This window comes from Aedes albopictus, chromosome 2 (assembly GCF_035046485.1).
Source record: "Aedes albopictus strain Foshan chromosome 2, AalbF5, whole genome shotgun sequence".
NCBI classification, from domain to species: domain Eukaryota; kingdom Metazoa; phylum Arthropoda; class Insecta; order Diptera; family Culicidae; genus Aedes; species Aedes albopictus.
In genome coordinates, this window is record NC_085137.1 from 468,405,132 (window position 1) to 468,418,117 (window position 12,986).

Sequence of the window (12,986 nt, forward strand, 5' to 3'; positions counted from 1 at the left end):
CGCCGGTACTGTACATTGCTGGTTACGGAGAGCTTTGGGCGTAGTTTAACCATTACCAGGTAGTGGTCAGAGCAGAATGTTATAGATTCAATGTGAAAAAGTATTTGAAACTACTCTTCTCGTAAAATCAAAAACTACAATTTGATTTCTTTCTCCATCGTTTCGATTCTTATTGGATCTTTATCAAGGATTCAAAATAGTTGTCGTTTTTTCGTTAAACAGATTTTTCAATCTTTTAACCCTCATTTGATATTTAAGAATTCCGTTCTTTTTTAGTCGGAAAACCATAATTTTAAAAATTGGTAGTCGGAATTCGGACCACTGTTCGCTACTTCAAGTGTTCAAGGAGTAGTTCTTTTTAACATCCTCTCTCATTCGCTCTCTTTATTGTTTTCAGAGAGATCCCCAACAACCCAACTTTGACAGTCTGGTGCGGAAAGCCAAAATTGAGTAAGTTGCATAGTATGTACCGAAAGTTAAGTGATTTGAACTGACGGTTGAGCATAAAGAGCATTGACTCATGATACTTCGCCGGCATGCAAGCACAGGGAAATTACCCACCTCATCATCAAAACTGGCTTTTAGCACACAACTGCGAAGTTGGGTGGATTGAACTCACTTTTGGGTACTTTCGTTTATCCGTCTGGAACCTCCCTCCGCTAGCGTGGGCAGGGCAGCCCTTAGGGCAGCCTTTTCTTTTTTTCTCATTCATTCTCTTTGATAAATACTAGAAACAAGCTTCTGGGCGAAGTCTTCCTAAGCTTTCCCCACACTCTCCCAAGCTTCCTAAAGAAGCTCTTCCAAGCTTCTGGGAGAAGTCTCCCAAGCTTTTGGGGGAAACTTTCCCAAGCTTCAAGAAGAAGCTTTTTCAAGTTTCTAGAAGAAGCTTTCTCAAGCTTCTGGGAGAAGCATTCTCAAATTTATGATAGAAGCTATCCCAAGCTTCTGGGAGTTCCTGGGAGACGCCTTTCAAAACATCTGAAAGTGGCTTTGTCAACCTTCTGGGAGAAGCTTTCTCAAAATTGTGGGAGAAACTGTGCCAAGTTACTGAGTAAAGCTTCTGGGAGAATCTTTCCAAAGCTTCGGAAAGAAGTATTCCTAAGCTTCTGCCTAAAGTATTCTATAACTTCTGGGAGAAACTTTACTGTGCTTCTGGCATTCTCAAGCTTTTGGGAGAAGCTTTCCCTAGCTTCTAGGAGAAGCTTTCTTAAGTTTTTGATAGAAGATATCCTTAGCTTCCGGGAGAATATTTCTGGGAGTTATTGGAAGCCGCATTTCAAAACAAGAGGCTTTCCCGAAACTCTGGGTGAGGCTTTCTCAAACTTGTGGGAGAAACTTGAAGTGACGTTTCCTACTTTTCTTGGAGACGCTTTTCTAAACATTTGGGAGAATCTTTCCAAATCTTCCAAGAGAACTATTTCAAAATTTCTGGGGAAAGCATTCTAAAGCTTCTGGGAGAAGCTTTCCCGTGCTTCTGGGAGAAGCTATTGCAAGCTTCTGGGAGAAGCTTTCTCGTGCATCATCTGGACGAAACATTCCAAAACTTCTGGAGGAAGCATTCCAAAAGTTTTGGAAGAAGCTTTCCCAAGCTTCTGAAAAAGCTTACTGGTAGAAGCTTTTTCAAGCTTCTTGGATAAGCTTTCCCAAGCTTCTTAGAAAAGCTATTCCAAGCTTCTGAGAGAAGCTTTTTCAAGCTTCAACGAGAAGCTTTCGCAAGCTTTTGAGAGAAGCTTTTCCCATATTCTGGAAGAGCCGTTTCCAAGCTTCCGATAGAAGCTATCCAAGCTCCTGGAAGAACTATTTACAAGCTTCCGATAGAAGCTTTCCAAGCATCTGAAGGCAGCTTTCCAAGTTCCAAGATAGAAGCTTTCTAAGCATTTGGAAGAAGCTTTTCAAGTTTCTGGGAGAAGCTTTCCAAGCTTATAGAAGAATTTATCGTAGGTTATGGGAAAAACAGCAAAAGATTTTACAAGGTTCTGATAGAAGCCTTTGCAAGCTTCTGAGTCAAGCTTGTCCGTTGTCTAAGTTTTTGAGAGAAGCTTTCCTATGCTTCTGAGGGAAGTATTCACAAGCCGCTGAGAGAATATTTTTAATGGATTTTCTCACCGTACCATGCCGGCTTCTTCTTTATCTTCTTGGTCTTACGTTTCATTTGAGGCAAAAATTGCTTCGATATACCTTCATAAACACTCCTACAATTGAAATTATTGCAAGATTTTTATGCTACTGAAAATATTCCATTTGTCCGAAACAGGGGTGGCATATATACAAATTTCTCTGTATTATACAGATGTTTGAGCACCTATACATACATATTTCGTTTTATATGAAATACAGATTTTTGAGCTAGGGGAGCCATTTTATTTTTAGACGGGATACAGATTTTTCTCCCAAAATTAGTAGAGTGATACAGATTTTTCAAAAAATCATCTGGCATCCCGGGTCCGAAACCCCCTCTTGGTCGACTTTAAATTTATTGAAACTTCTCCTCCGTTTCCTTCTCTAAAACACCTCTGAAATTTCATGAAGTCCCTCTAGAGACTATCTGAAATCCTTCTGAAACGCCCTTAAAATCTGTCCTAAACCCCTTGGGAGGTGCCCCATGCTAAATTACTCGAATTTTACTCACCTCGTACTCACAGCTCTCTCACAACTTTGGCATGCGTCTACGACATTTACTTCATTCGGCAAACTTTTAGATTGAACTACAATCTAAGAGCCCTTCAAACATCATTTTTGATAGCATGCTTCTGGACTGAGATAGAAGCAAGTGAGTATCACTCATTCAAGTGAGTATTCCCAACACTGGCTAAACCCACTCTTAATTGCCTACAATCTACCTGGCACCACATGAAATCCCCTTTGAAAGTCCTTGGGACCTCTGTAGAATAATCCGGAAACTATCTTGGACTCCCTAAAATTCTCTGAAAACCCTGTAAACCCCTTCACATTCCCTGAAACTCCATTGAAATCCCTAAAACTCCTTTTGAGGCCTTCCCGAAACTCCCCAGAAATCGCCACCCACCCCTGAAGCCTATCTAGGACTCTCTTAACCCCGTCGAAAACCTCCCTATGGCCTAACTTCAACCACTCTTTGGCCCCTTTTCGCCATGAACTGCCCTGAACCCCCTTGAATCCTTCTTGTTTTCTTTTGTCCCTTAACCCACCTTAAAACTCCCTCTGGCCAGTTTTGCGAAATGAGCGAGTACTCACACAACTAGTCAAACTCACGAGTGAGTATGAGCAGTACACCTTAAACTCACCGTGAGTATTACTCACATTTGAGTAAGCGCTGTACAACTCACACTCACTCGTGAGTATTGACGTGCAGATACTCACTCACGAGTATGCTTTACTCATATTCATACGGTAATCTAAAATTTATCTAAAGGCTTGGAATCCTATCAAACATTAAAATGGTATGTTTTATTGGGGCGAATGTATTGGATCAGTAGACAAGGTTGCTTGTCAATAATTCTATTGTTTTTTTTTTTTTATTCTAGTGAATTGTATCTTACTGGTAGTTCTAAGCGCTCCGTTAAGGGCGGTCCTGAAGATGTCCCCTTTGAGCCCAAAAGCTCAACGTGAGGGCTTTTGTTTGAACTCAAACCTCTTGTAGACAGAGATCAATCCCCTGAAATGGCTGTCATCCACATATAACTGGCGTGAAGCCAAAAATTTGGTGCAGGACGTGATGCTGATTTGAATGGGCGGTTGCATGAAGCTGAAAACAGTGATTTTTTTTCTGTTAGTGCAGGCGACATTCACATATAATTGAGTTCAGCGTTGTTTTAAATGGACGAAATGTATTTGCATGCTTGTGCGTCTTGTAAATTTAATAAAAAACACTAAACGCATTGAACAATGTGTAAACGATCGTTTCTCAAATGCACGATAATTTGTACGACAAAGTTCGCTTGCGCACGTAGCAAATTGAAAGGCAGGCTGAAATTTCGTAAACGAGCCCGTTCGAGCCGGCTTCAAGAACTAACGCTTTCTTCAGGGGGTTGGCAGAGATAGCAATTAAGAAAAAGTAATTTTACGGAATCGTGTGGTGTACTCGATTGGTAGCCGATTTGACCTTGGATTTGACGGTTCGATAGCAGCAGACCTGCTGCAAAGGCGCATATAGTGTTGAATTAATGCCATTTTAGCTGCTTATTACCTGTGTGTGATTACAGTAATCAACTGGCCATGTTACTGGTAGTCATTTGCTCGGCAGTTTTTTTTTTAGTTCCGAGGCTCATATAATTAGGGTGGTCCAACTTTATATGAAAAAAAAACTAAGACTTGAAAAATCTCATGGGATTCCTTCAGAATTTGTTCCTTTTTTTCATTCTTCAATCACTTTACCTAATTTAAAGCTCTTTTGTCCACCATGGCACTGCGTGAGCGATTCCAATTGGAAGCTGTACTTACACTTTGTACAGCTCCTAAATGTATTCTATTATAATTCTACTAGATCGAACTGGAGTCCGTTGCGCTGCTTTCACTTTCTACACTATCATGTGTTACCGTGCGGTAACTTGTTTTTGTTTGGTGTGGAGGCATAGGGTTACATTTTTGTAAAGCTAGAAAACGTTCCATTCAAATCAATCCTGTCGCCAGAAGGGCGGGCGCACCGTTCTAAAACCCGCATCACCGTTGGAAAGCCTGAATTGCCACTGGAACGCCGGCGTTATCGCCTGAAGAATCGCCCCGCCGCCGGAGGTCCCGCTCCTGCATCCAAAGCTCCGTGGTGCCGCACGTGTACCCGTTTCTTCGCCACGGGGCCAAACGCCTCTGAAAGCTCTGTCTCGCCGCCGCACGCTTTGCGGCACGCTGAGCAGCTGTCTCGCCACGTAGTAGTTCAGGGCCCATTACCGTTACCTCCGGATCATCCGGTGCCGCCGGAACATCCCCACCTCCCCGGTGCCGACCGCTCACGGATACCCGTGGCCACCGACGTCTATTGTGCCACCACCGTCCAGAGCACCACCACCGGTGCATCATCCTTCGCTGGCCGGTGAATCGCCAGAACCGACCCGTAGTGTGCCCTTCCAGCCAAGCCGACCAATAAACGATTGTTCAGGTAAATACCCACATCGAAAGTTTCCCCATCCAAAACGCCATGGGACCCGGAGTCAAAAGAGGCCTTGTGAGCCCACCCCGGAAGCTGCCGTTGGCTGGACCAGCAGCTTGGGGCTGAGGCCGTCCCCTTCTGGGCCGGCGTGATCGACTCCCGGGGTCAGAAGTGTTTCACATGGTAGAATGATGAGCACGAGGATGTTGATGTGAGGCTCTTGTTCCTTTTCCAGTCCGATTGGGGGTCCATTATGAGTTGCCGTTAGCCGATATCCAGGTGTCCGGGTCCGTTGGAGCATATGCTCTGAAGAGGGTCAGGTGCCAGCTGCTCTCGGGGGGAAGAGCAACTGACGAAAAATTGCAAGTGCCGGGCTGGGATCGAACCCATGACCATCCACTTATGAAGTGAACGTATAGCCACTACGCTACGGGCCCTGGCAATTTGTTTCTTTTGTCACCCATAAATTACAATAAAGTTTTGTTTCAATTCTATCAAGTCTAAGTACTTTTTTATGAAACATCCAGCAATTTGTACTGATAGAGCACAAAGTTGTACCGGATTCTAGCAAAAAATTGCTTAAAAATCAACTATTCGTTTTGCTGGTTTTTGCTTTGCTGGATGCGTTTAGTGTGTAAGTTTCATGTTCGAAAGTTGAGTACTCAAGTAAATTTACTATTTTTTGTAAATGTTAACTTACAAACTGATCAAATGTTTAGTATGAGGAAAAACGTTACTTTTCCTTACGGAATAATAGAACGGACTATTTTTCCGCGCAGAAAAAACTACAGCTCTTTTAGATTTACAAAGGAGACGTTACCAGTGTAAAACTTTTTTTCCTTACTTGCGTACTCAAGTAATTTTGAAGCGAAACCACTATTTGTCCATTATATGCCCTATATTTTTGCACAGTAATAGAAACTAGCCACATATGAAAAAACGATCAAATGTATGCAGAAAAGAAAAGTTTTAAATGTTTGGACCTAGGAGATGCTGTAATTGACCCTACCATTTTTAATTTGAAGGTAGGTAAATATATGCCAAACATCTTTATTGAATACCGTAAAGTGACCCGACGTATGCGAAAAAAGTTATACCATTGACAAAGTGTGGTGAAATATAGAGATTTCCTAATTGATGATATTACTTTGCATGTGTAGGTAAACAATAAGAGTTTTTAGCCTATGGTGCCAAAGCTCTCGAGCAGATCCACCTTTCCTCGAAAACTGTGCCTTGTATATAAATAATCACCATTGCAGTACATAACAAACGAAAACATCATTTCAAACCAACAAAAATAACTTACTCACTAAACTCACCGTGAGTAAAATGAGTAACTCACGCGTGAGTAATGACGTCATTACTCACGCGTGAGTATACTCATACGCGAGTAACTCACAGCGTGAGCATTACTCGCAAATGAGTAAGGTGAGTGAGTATTTTTTACTCGTGAGCATGAGTTTCGCAACACTGCCTCTGGCCCTCTCTCTGAAACCTTCCTCTTATACCCCTTATACTCCACCAAAAGCTTCCTTTACACCTCCCTTCCCTTCCTGAAATATTCTAAAAATCTCACTGAAACCTTCCTGTAGCTTCTACAAATCTTTCCTCAACCTTCCATCTTCGGGATATCTCTATTGTATAACAACGGGGATCTTAAGATAAGGAAGAATTGATAGAATTTATGGGGAGGGACAAGGAAAGTTCAAAGAGGTTTGAGAAGTGATGACAAACATTAACCAAAAAAGGGTTTTCAGAAGCTGGCCCCCAGAGAACTTTCCGTAAACTTTCCTGAGAGACCCACCTTATCCCAGTTCGTCCCTTCCTAAAGCCCCTTAAAGGTTTAGCGCATAAAGGTTTACGGAAGGATCTCTAAGGGTTCACATTTTTTTATGAATATGTGCAAATTGGATTATCGGGGCCAATTGAAGGAGAGGGAGAGGGGTCTGAATAGGATCTCAGGAAGGCTTGAAGAAAAGGCAAAGGTAGAGTTTAACCCAGTTAAACCCATATCCGCCCAGCGTCCCATTTATAGGACAGTCCTTTTGATGTGAATATCTCCAGAATCAGGCAGGCAAAGTTTTAGAATACTGTCTTTTGAGAAGTTGTTCATCACATCCATACCTTGTTCCTAGTGAACACTATAATTTGTGACCGGTGGTGCAAACGATGCTGCAAAGATTACATACTGTCACTATCGGTGAGCTGCATTTCCAGTGCAAAATAAATATATTTCCCTGATATACCTCTGGAATGCCTCAACCAATTTCAACTAAATTTGGCATACACATTTCTTAGGTCGTAGAGGTGGTTATACTGGTATGAGAATTCATGATGGCGGCTTGGGTGAAATGTTAGGGTAGAGGGTATTGTAGAAGGTAGAGTAGAGGATAGGGTAGAGGTCATTGTAGAGCGTAGGGTAGAGGGTTAGGGTACACACCTAGAAAATATCATGTAATTTTAAGTGTCCTGAACCTGACACATACGAGCATCTTCAAAAACACAAATTTAGAGGTTGAAACATGTAAATTTACGTCTTTCAAGACACCCCAAAACTAAAACTTATTTTTCCTTAGCGTCTAGCAATCGCTAAAACCGATTTGACAGATGAAACATAGAAAAGTAAAATAATGTCATGCATGGATTCGAACACCGAATCTGTGGATCGTGAGCCACTTCTCTTACCTCTCGGCTATTTCACTGAGTTAGAAGGTATCTGATGAACGTGATACTGATTCTACGTTTCTGGTGAATTGAATTTGTTGACATCTGACGCAACCAACCAGCACTTACATGATGCGCGTAAAATTGAGTCAAATGTGTGATTCAGTCTTGAAAACGTTTCCGTTCTTTGGTGTTTCCGTTTCGTGCAAATTTAAGAATTTCTAAGTGTGTAGAGAGTAGGACAGATGAGATGAGATTTTCTCGAGATATCTTCAGAAATACTTTTCGGGATTTCTTCAGACACGCCTCTTGCGAATCTTTCCTGGATTCATTCTGGGATTGCTCCTGAGATCTCTTCATGGATTTCTGCAGGGATTGCTTTTAAAAATTCTGAAAGGATTCTTTTAGTTATTCTATTCGGCGTTCCTGCAAGTATTCGTGCTGGAATTACTTCAAAGATTCCTTCCGGGATTCCTGCTGTGATTCCATAGGGGATTTCTCCCATGAAGGAATATGAAGGAATATGGAACAACTTTAGGAATTTTTGTCGGGATTGCTTTAGACAATGCTAACAGGATTCTTTAAAAGCATTCCTTCAAGAATCCCTGCTGGGATTACTTAACAGATTCCTGGTATTCTTGCAAAGATTTCTGCCGAGATATATTCAAAGAATCATAGTAGAATTATTTCAGGTATACAGTCAGGTTTTTTTTACGTGGGGGATACGTACCGCGTAAAAAAAACTCAGTTCAAAATTCAAAAAACCGCGTTAAAAAAGTCTCACCATTTCTTCACGAATCATGCGAAAATAAGACGATGATATTTTTTTGCATGGAGTTTTCATTTACGTGGCCGCGTTAATGAAAACCGCGTAAAAAAAAAACCTGACTGTATGTGCCGAGATTCTAGCCGCTATTCCTTGAACGATTCTTCTCGTTTTTTTTTTCTCTGGGATTCCTATCGAGGTTCTCCATTAATTCCTTCAGGGATTTATTCTGTGATTCTTACAGGGATTCCTGCCGAGCTTCCAACTAAGCTTCCTCTCGAGATTCTGTAAATTATGGTTCGCACTTGCACTGTCACCCCAAAGTATATAAATATGTACCAAGGTAAGAGATTCCCGTAAATGTCAAAAATGAGACTCACCAACACATCTGCGTTAGTTATGAAAAGTTGGTGTTTTTACACTAAAATGTCATTATTTCAGCAAAGTTTGTGAAGTTTTGTTAGTTTGGATGTTTCTTAATGGTGAAAAAATATGTTTAGAATCAATTAAAAAAAAATGTTACCGATTTTCAAATGGCGATATTTTCTGTTTTATTGCATGGAGGTCACATTTAATCCAGTCAGATGCAATTAAATAATAGCTTCTAAGATGGGAGTGCTTAATTTCTTAAGAAAGTTAGCAAAATAGTGATGTGCCCATACAAATCAGCGCAAACTTCATAACTATTTTTTGCTTTTTTCCTTTTCTCACTAATCCGTGAATATTAGCGGGAATCTCTTACCTTGGTATTTAGATACTTTGCTGTCACCCAGCATGCACGACTTGTCCGATCAACGATGAGAATGCGAAAGACGCAGTTGAATGCACACATGCATTGATGTGTCTTCGTACCTACGCACCAAATATGACATCTGCCAAAGGGTTGCCAGATTGGTTGCATCGTAAAACGCTTCGAAGGATAGATATGCGCAATGAGTAACGCTATATGTAGGGTTGAGGAATCACCATCTTACAGATTCTTCCAGATATCATTCATTAGGAAATCCTCCCGGGATTCCTTCAGGCAATTCAATGACAATTTGAACTCCTTAAAACCAATTTAGAGACTTGAAGGTGAGGGAGTACTGATTCAAAGCTCAATTCATAAAAAGAGGCTCCAGTGTATACAACAAAAATATGTTGTAGGATAGCATCGCAATTAGTAGTGTTATGCTGCTGAATTCACCATATTCAAAAACGTATATTCGTGCTAACTTCTAACAAAAAAATACAAAAAGAAGAAACAAAATAAACAAAGCCTTTGTTTCTAGTGGGATGTGTAGGAAGAAAGCTAAATTAAATAATTCAACTAATATATATTTCTAAAGAATGTTGCACATACTTTTATAAATTATTTTATAAAGAATTAATTTAAACAAATTTAGAAAATCATTGCATATTTTGTATCAGTGTTTCTGATACAAAATATGCAATGCTTTTCTAAATTTGTCTAATATAATTCTTTATTACTAGTTTATAAAAGTATATGTAACATTCTGTAGAAATATATATTGGTTGAATTATTTAGCTTTCTTCCTACAGGATGAAAATGGGAACACCGTAGAGAGCTGTAGGAACAAATTCAAATACTTTCCTATTTTTAACTGCAGTATCAACGCGTCTCAGTGTACCTATACTTGAAAAGTTGAGCAAAAAAATACTGAAATTCAATCAACGGATAGAGACCAACAAAAAAAAAACTCAATAAAAGAAGTGGAACAAGTTTTCCGCGCGCCCAAGGAAAGGAAAACGTGAAAACTTTAGATCCGCACCGTGTACCCACGACGACGACCGAAGAAAAGTTTATCGATTGTGAAGAAAAGCACATGCTTTCGTGCGTGGGGGAAAATGTTGCTGGACACAAGTTAAAGCGAAAGAAAGTTCCGTTCCGAGAGCAAAACATTCAAATTCCGATGACTCACGATGACGACGACGACGACGACGCGTCATCGGTGATTGGGACGCGCGTGACGGATAAAAATTCCGTACCTACCAAGTGGAAATTGAATCGAACAGGAAAAGTTTATCCTCGATGAGACCATATGGTTTCTCCATCTAAGTTACACGAGAGCCAATTTTTGATTCACGAACCTAAAAAGGCAGCTGTAGATTGGAATTTGCGGCACACCGTACAACAAATCAGCACCCACGTTATACTTGTTTGGATTATTACTTTACTACGGATACAGGGAAGTGACATCCTGACGGCAGAGTTTCTATTTTAGGCACTTTTTCTCTATAACTCTATAATTATGAAACAATTCACTCAATTTTTTGTACGAGATGGATTAGTTTTAAGCAGTGCTGAAAAATTCATTTCGTCATATCTAAATTCAATCACCTACAGCTCATTTTAGAAGCTGAACCTGAGAATATGGTATATAAAAAACTTGTGCGGCTAGATCAGTTGTGCAAGAAAGTCACGGAAAACCCGTTATTTTTTGAATATTTAAGGTAAATGTCACGGACTATTTATGAAAAATGCCAAATGATATTCACCGTGAATATCATTTGCATTTTTCGAAGGTAGTCCGTGACATTTACCTTAAATATTCGAAAATTAACAGTTTTTCCGTGACTTTCTTGCAGAACTGATCTAGCCGCACAAGTTTTTCATATACCATATTCTCAGGTTCAGCTTCCAAAATGAGCTGTAGGTGATTGAATTTAGATATGACGAAATGAATTTTTCAGCACTGGTTTTAAGTGATATTTATCTCCAGTCATTTTTTAAATCGTGATATTAAAGGAACGGAATGCCAATTGTCATGTGATAATAATCGATATCATATCATTATAGTAAAATGAAAAGGAGTAAATGAACAAACGCTCAATGCAAAAAGTTATTCTGTTTCCGCCCGGGATCGAACCGGGGGCCTTCCGCGTGTTAGGCGGATGTGATAACCACTACACCACGGAAACAGTTGAAGACGAGTGTACCAGGTTTGAAACAGCACATATTTTCTAATTAAATTCTTTTAAATTTGTTTCACTCCTCGGTCCATACGCAAAAGGAAAAGACAAATGGTAGCACAATATGTATAAATAAACCGCAAACGACCTCCATTCGGCTGAAAGCCACTCCGTTTTGCGGATCGCTTTATGTCCTATCTTTACAGTACCCTATCTTTCGTTTGACGGTATTTTCTATACCTACTCACAACGTATGCGGAGCCAAATCTTCCCGCTGCGGCAACTGTATGGCGTATTATTTTTATTGCCGTCCATCAGTTGGTGTGCGCGGCGAGCTCGAGAGGCACACAGAAGGAGATAATCATGCGGCTGAACCGAACCGAACGAAGACAGTTAGTGTAAAGGTTTGGTAGTTTATTTTCGCCGATGTAGTTAATCAACATCGTATCGGATTATTGGATCACGGCGTGAGGCGATATACGTATAGTTCACGGAAGACCGGTGACAATAACCGGGGGAATCGGTGTGAAACGCTCCATTGGGCAATTTCATCTTTTATCTCTCTGCCAATACTTAATTTGTTCAACCCAAACAACAGTTCAATCCCAAATTAGTTTGCAAAAAGTTTTGAGAAACGGCTTTAAAGCTTAATTCATCAATTTAGGTTTCAAGATGGTTCAAAAACCATCTAGAATTTGCTTGACTTAAAATTATTAATTGGGAAGCAAAGCAAGCAATTATATATTGAGGAACTTTTGCATCAATTAAGTGTTCTCCCATGATATACACCCAAATTGCAGAGAACGTGCCTCTTTGTTTTCGTCTTCTAAACCATAGGGGCAAAAATCTACTCAACAGACACCCTAACAGGAAGGTTAGGGTAGTGTGGGGTTAAGGCCGTCTTCTACAACAATAGTAAAAGCCATGACTACTCTCTCCTCGACCCAATAAAACACATTCCTATGGTCGCCAAACCCTTCGTCTCTCCGTTTCAGTGCGCGTTAATGTTTTAGTCCTCCGGAACCACCAAGAAGCCATTGCTTCAGAGAGGGGCTAGTGCACATCGCACCCGCAAGGTTAGCTGCGTAGCCTGCAGCAACAAACATCGATGACTCGCTTTGCAGAGTCCGTCACGGTAGCATGCTGGCGCTTAGCCAGTTTCCCGAGTGGTCCTCACCACTCTCTTTGTCCTCGGAAAGCGAGCAGGGTCAACCCCGCCCGCGCCCAACTGCTTAGCAGACATCAAGAACTGATACCCTTGTGCAACCCGATCTGACCTGCCCGCAAAGGAAGGGTATCTCTACCCTTCAGGCTCTATCAGATGCACCCGAAGGTTGCAGACAGCAGGGTCTCATCTACCCCGACCCTTGCCGGGGACCCCTTTCCAACCGCGGGCTCGGATACAACCCAGTAAACCGACGCCACGACAGCACCGCTACCGGGACTTCCTCTCCGCGGCCACTTAATCGCTGTAAGGGTCGAACTCGACCGCAATCTACGAAGCCGACTCCGAACCCCTGGACCACCTCGTGTACTGCATCTGAACTAGCCATTCTCCGAGTCCACGCACACCCTCCTCTG

The 12,986-nt window shown here is 41.2% G+C and overlaps 1 non-coding gene across 1 annotated transcript; it reads right to left on the bottom strand.

The window, feature by feature from the left end:
- Nucleotides 1-11,341: 11,341 nt before the first annotated feature.
- Trnav-aac (transfer RNA valine (anticodon AAC)) lies at nucleotides 11,342-11,414 on the bottom strand. The gene has a single exon. It is a non-coding gene; the product is annotated as a tRNA-Val (tRNA).
- Between the last annotated feature and the right edge of the window lie 1,572 nt (nucleotides 11,415-12,986).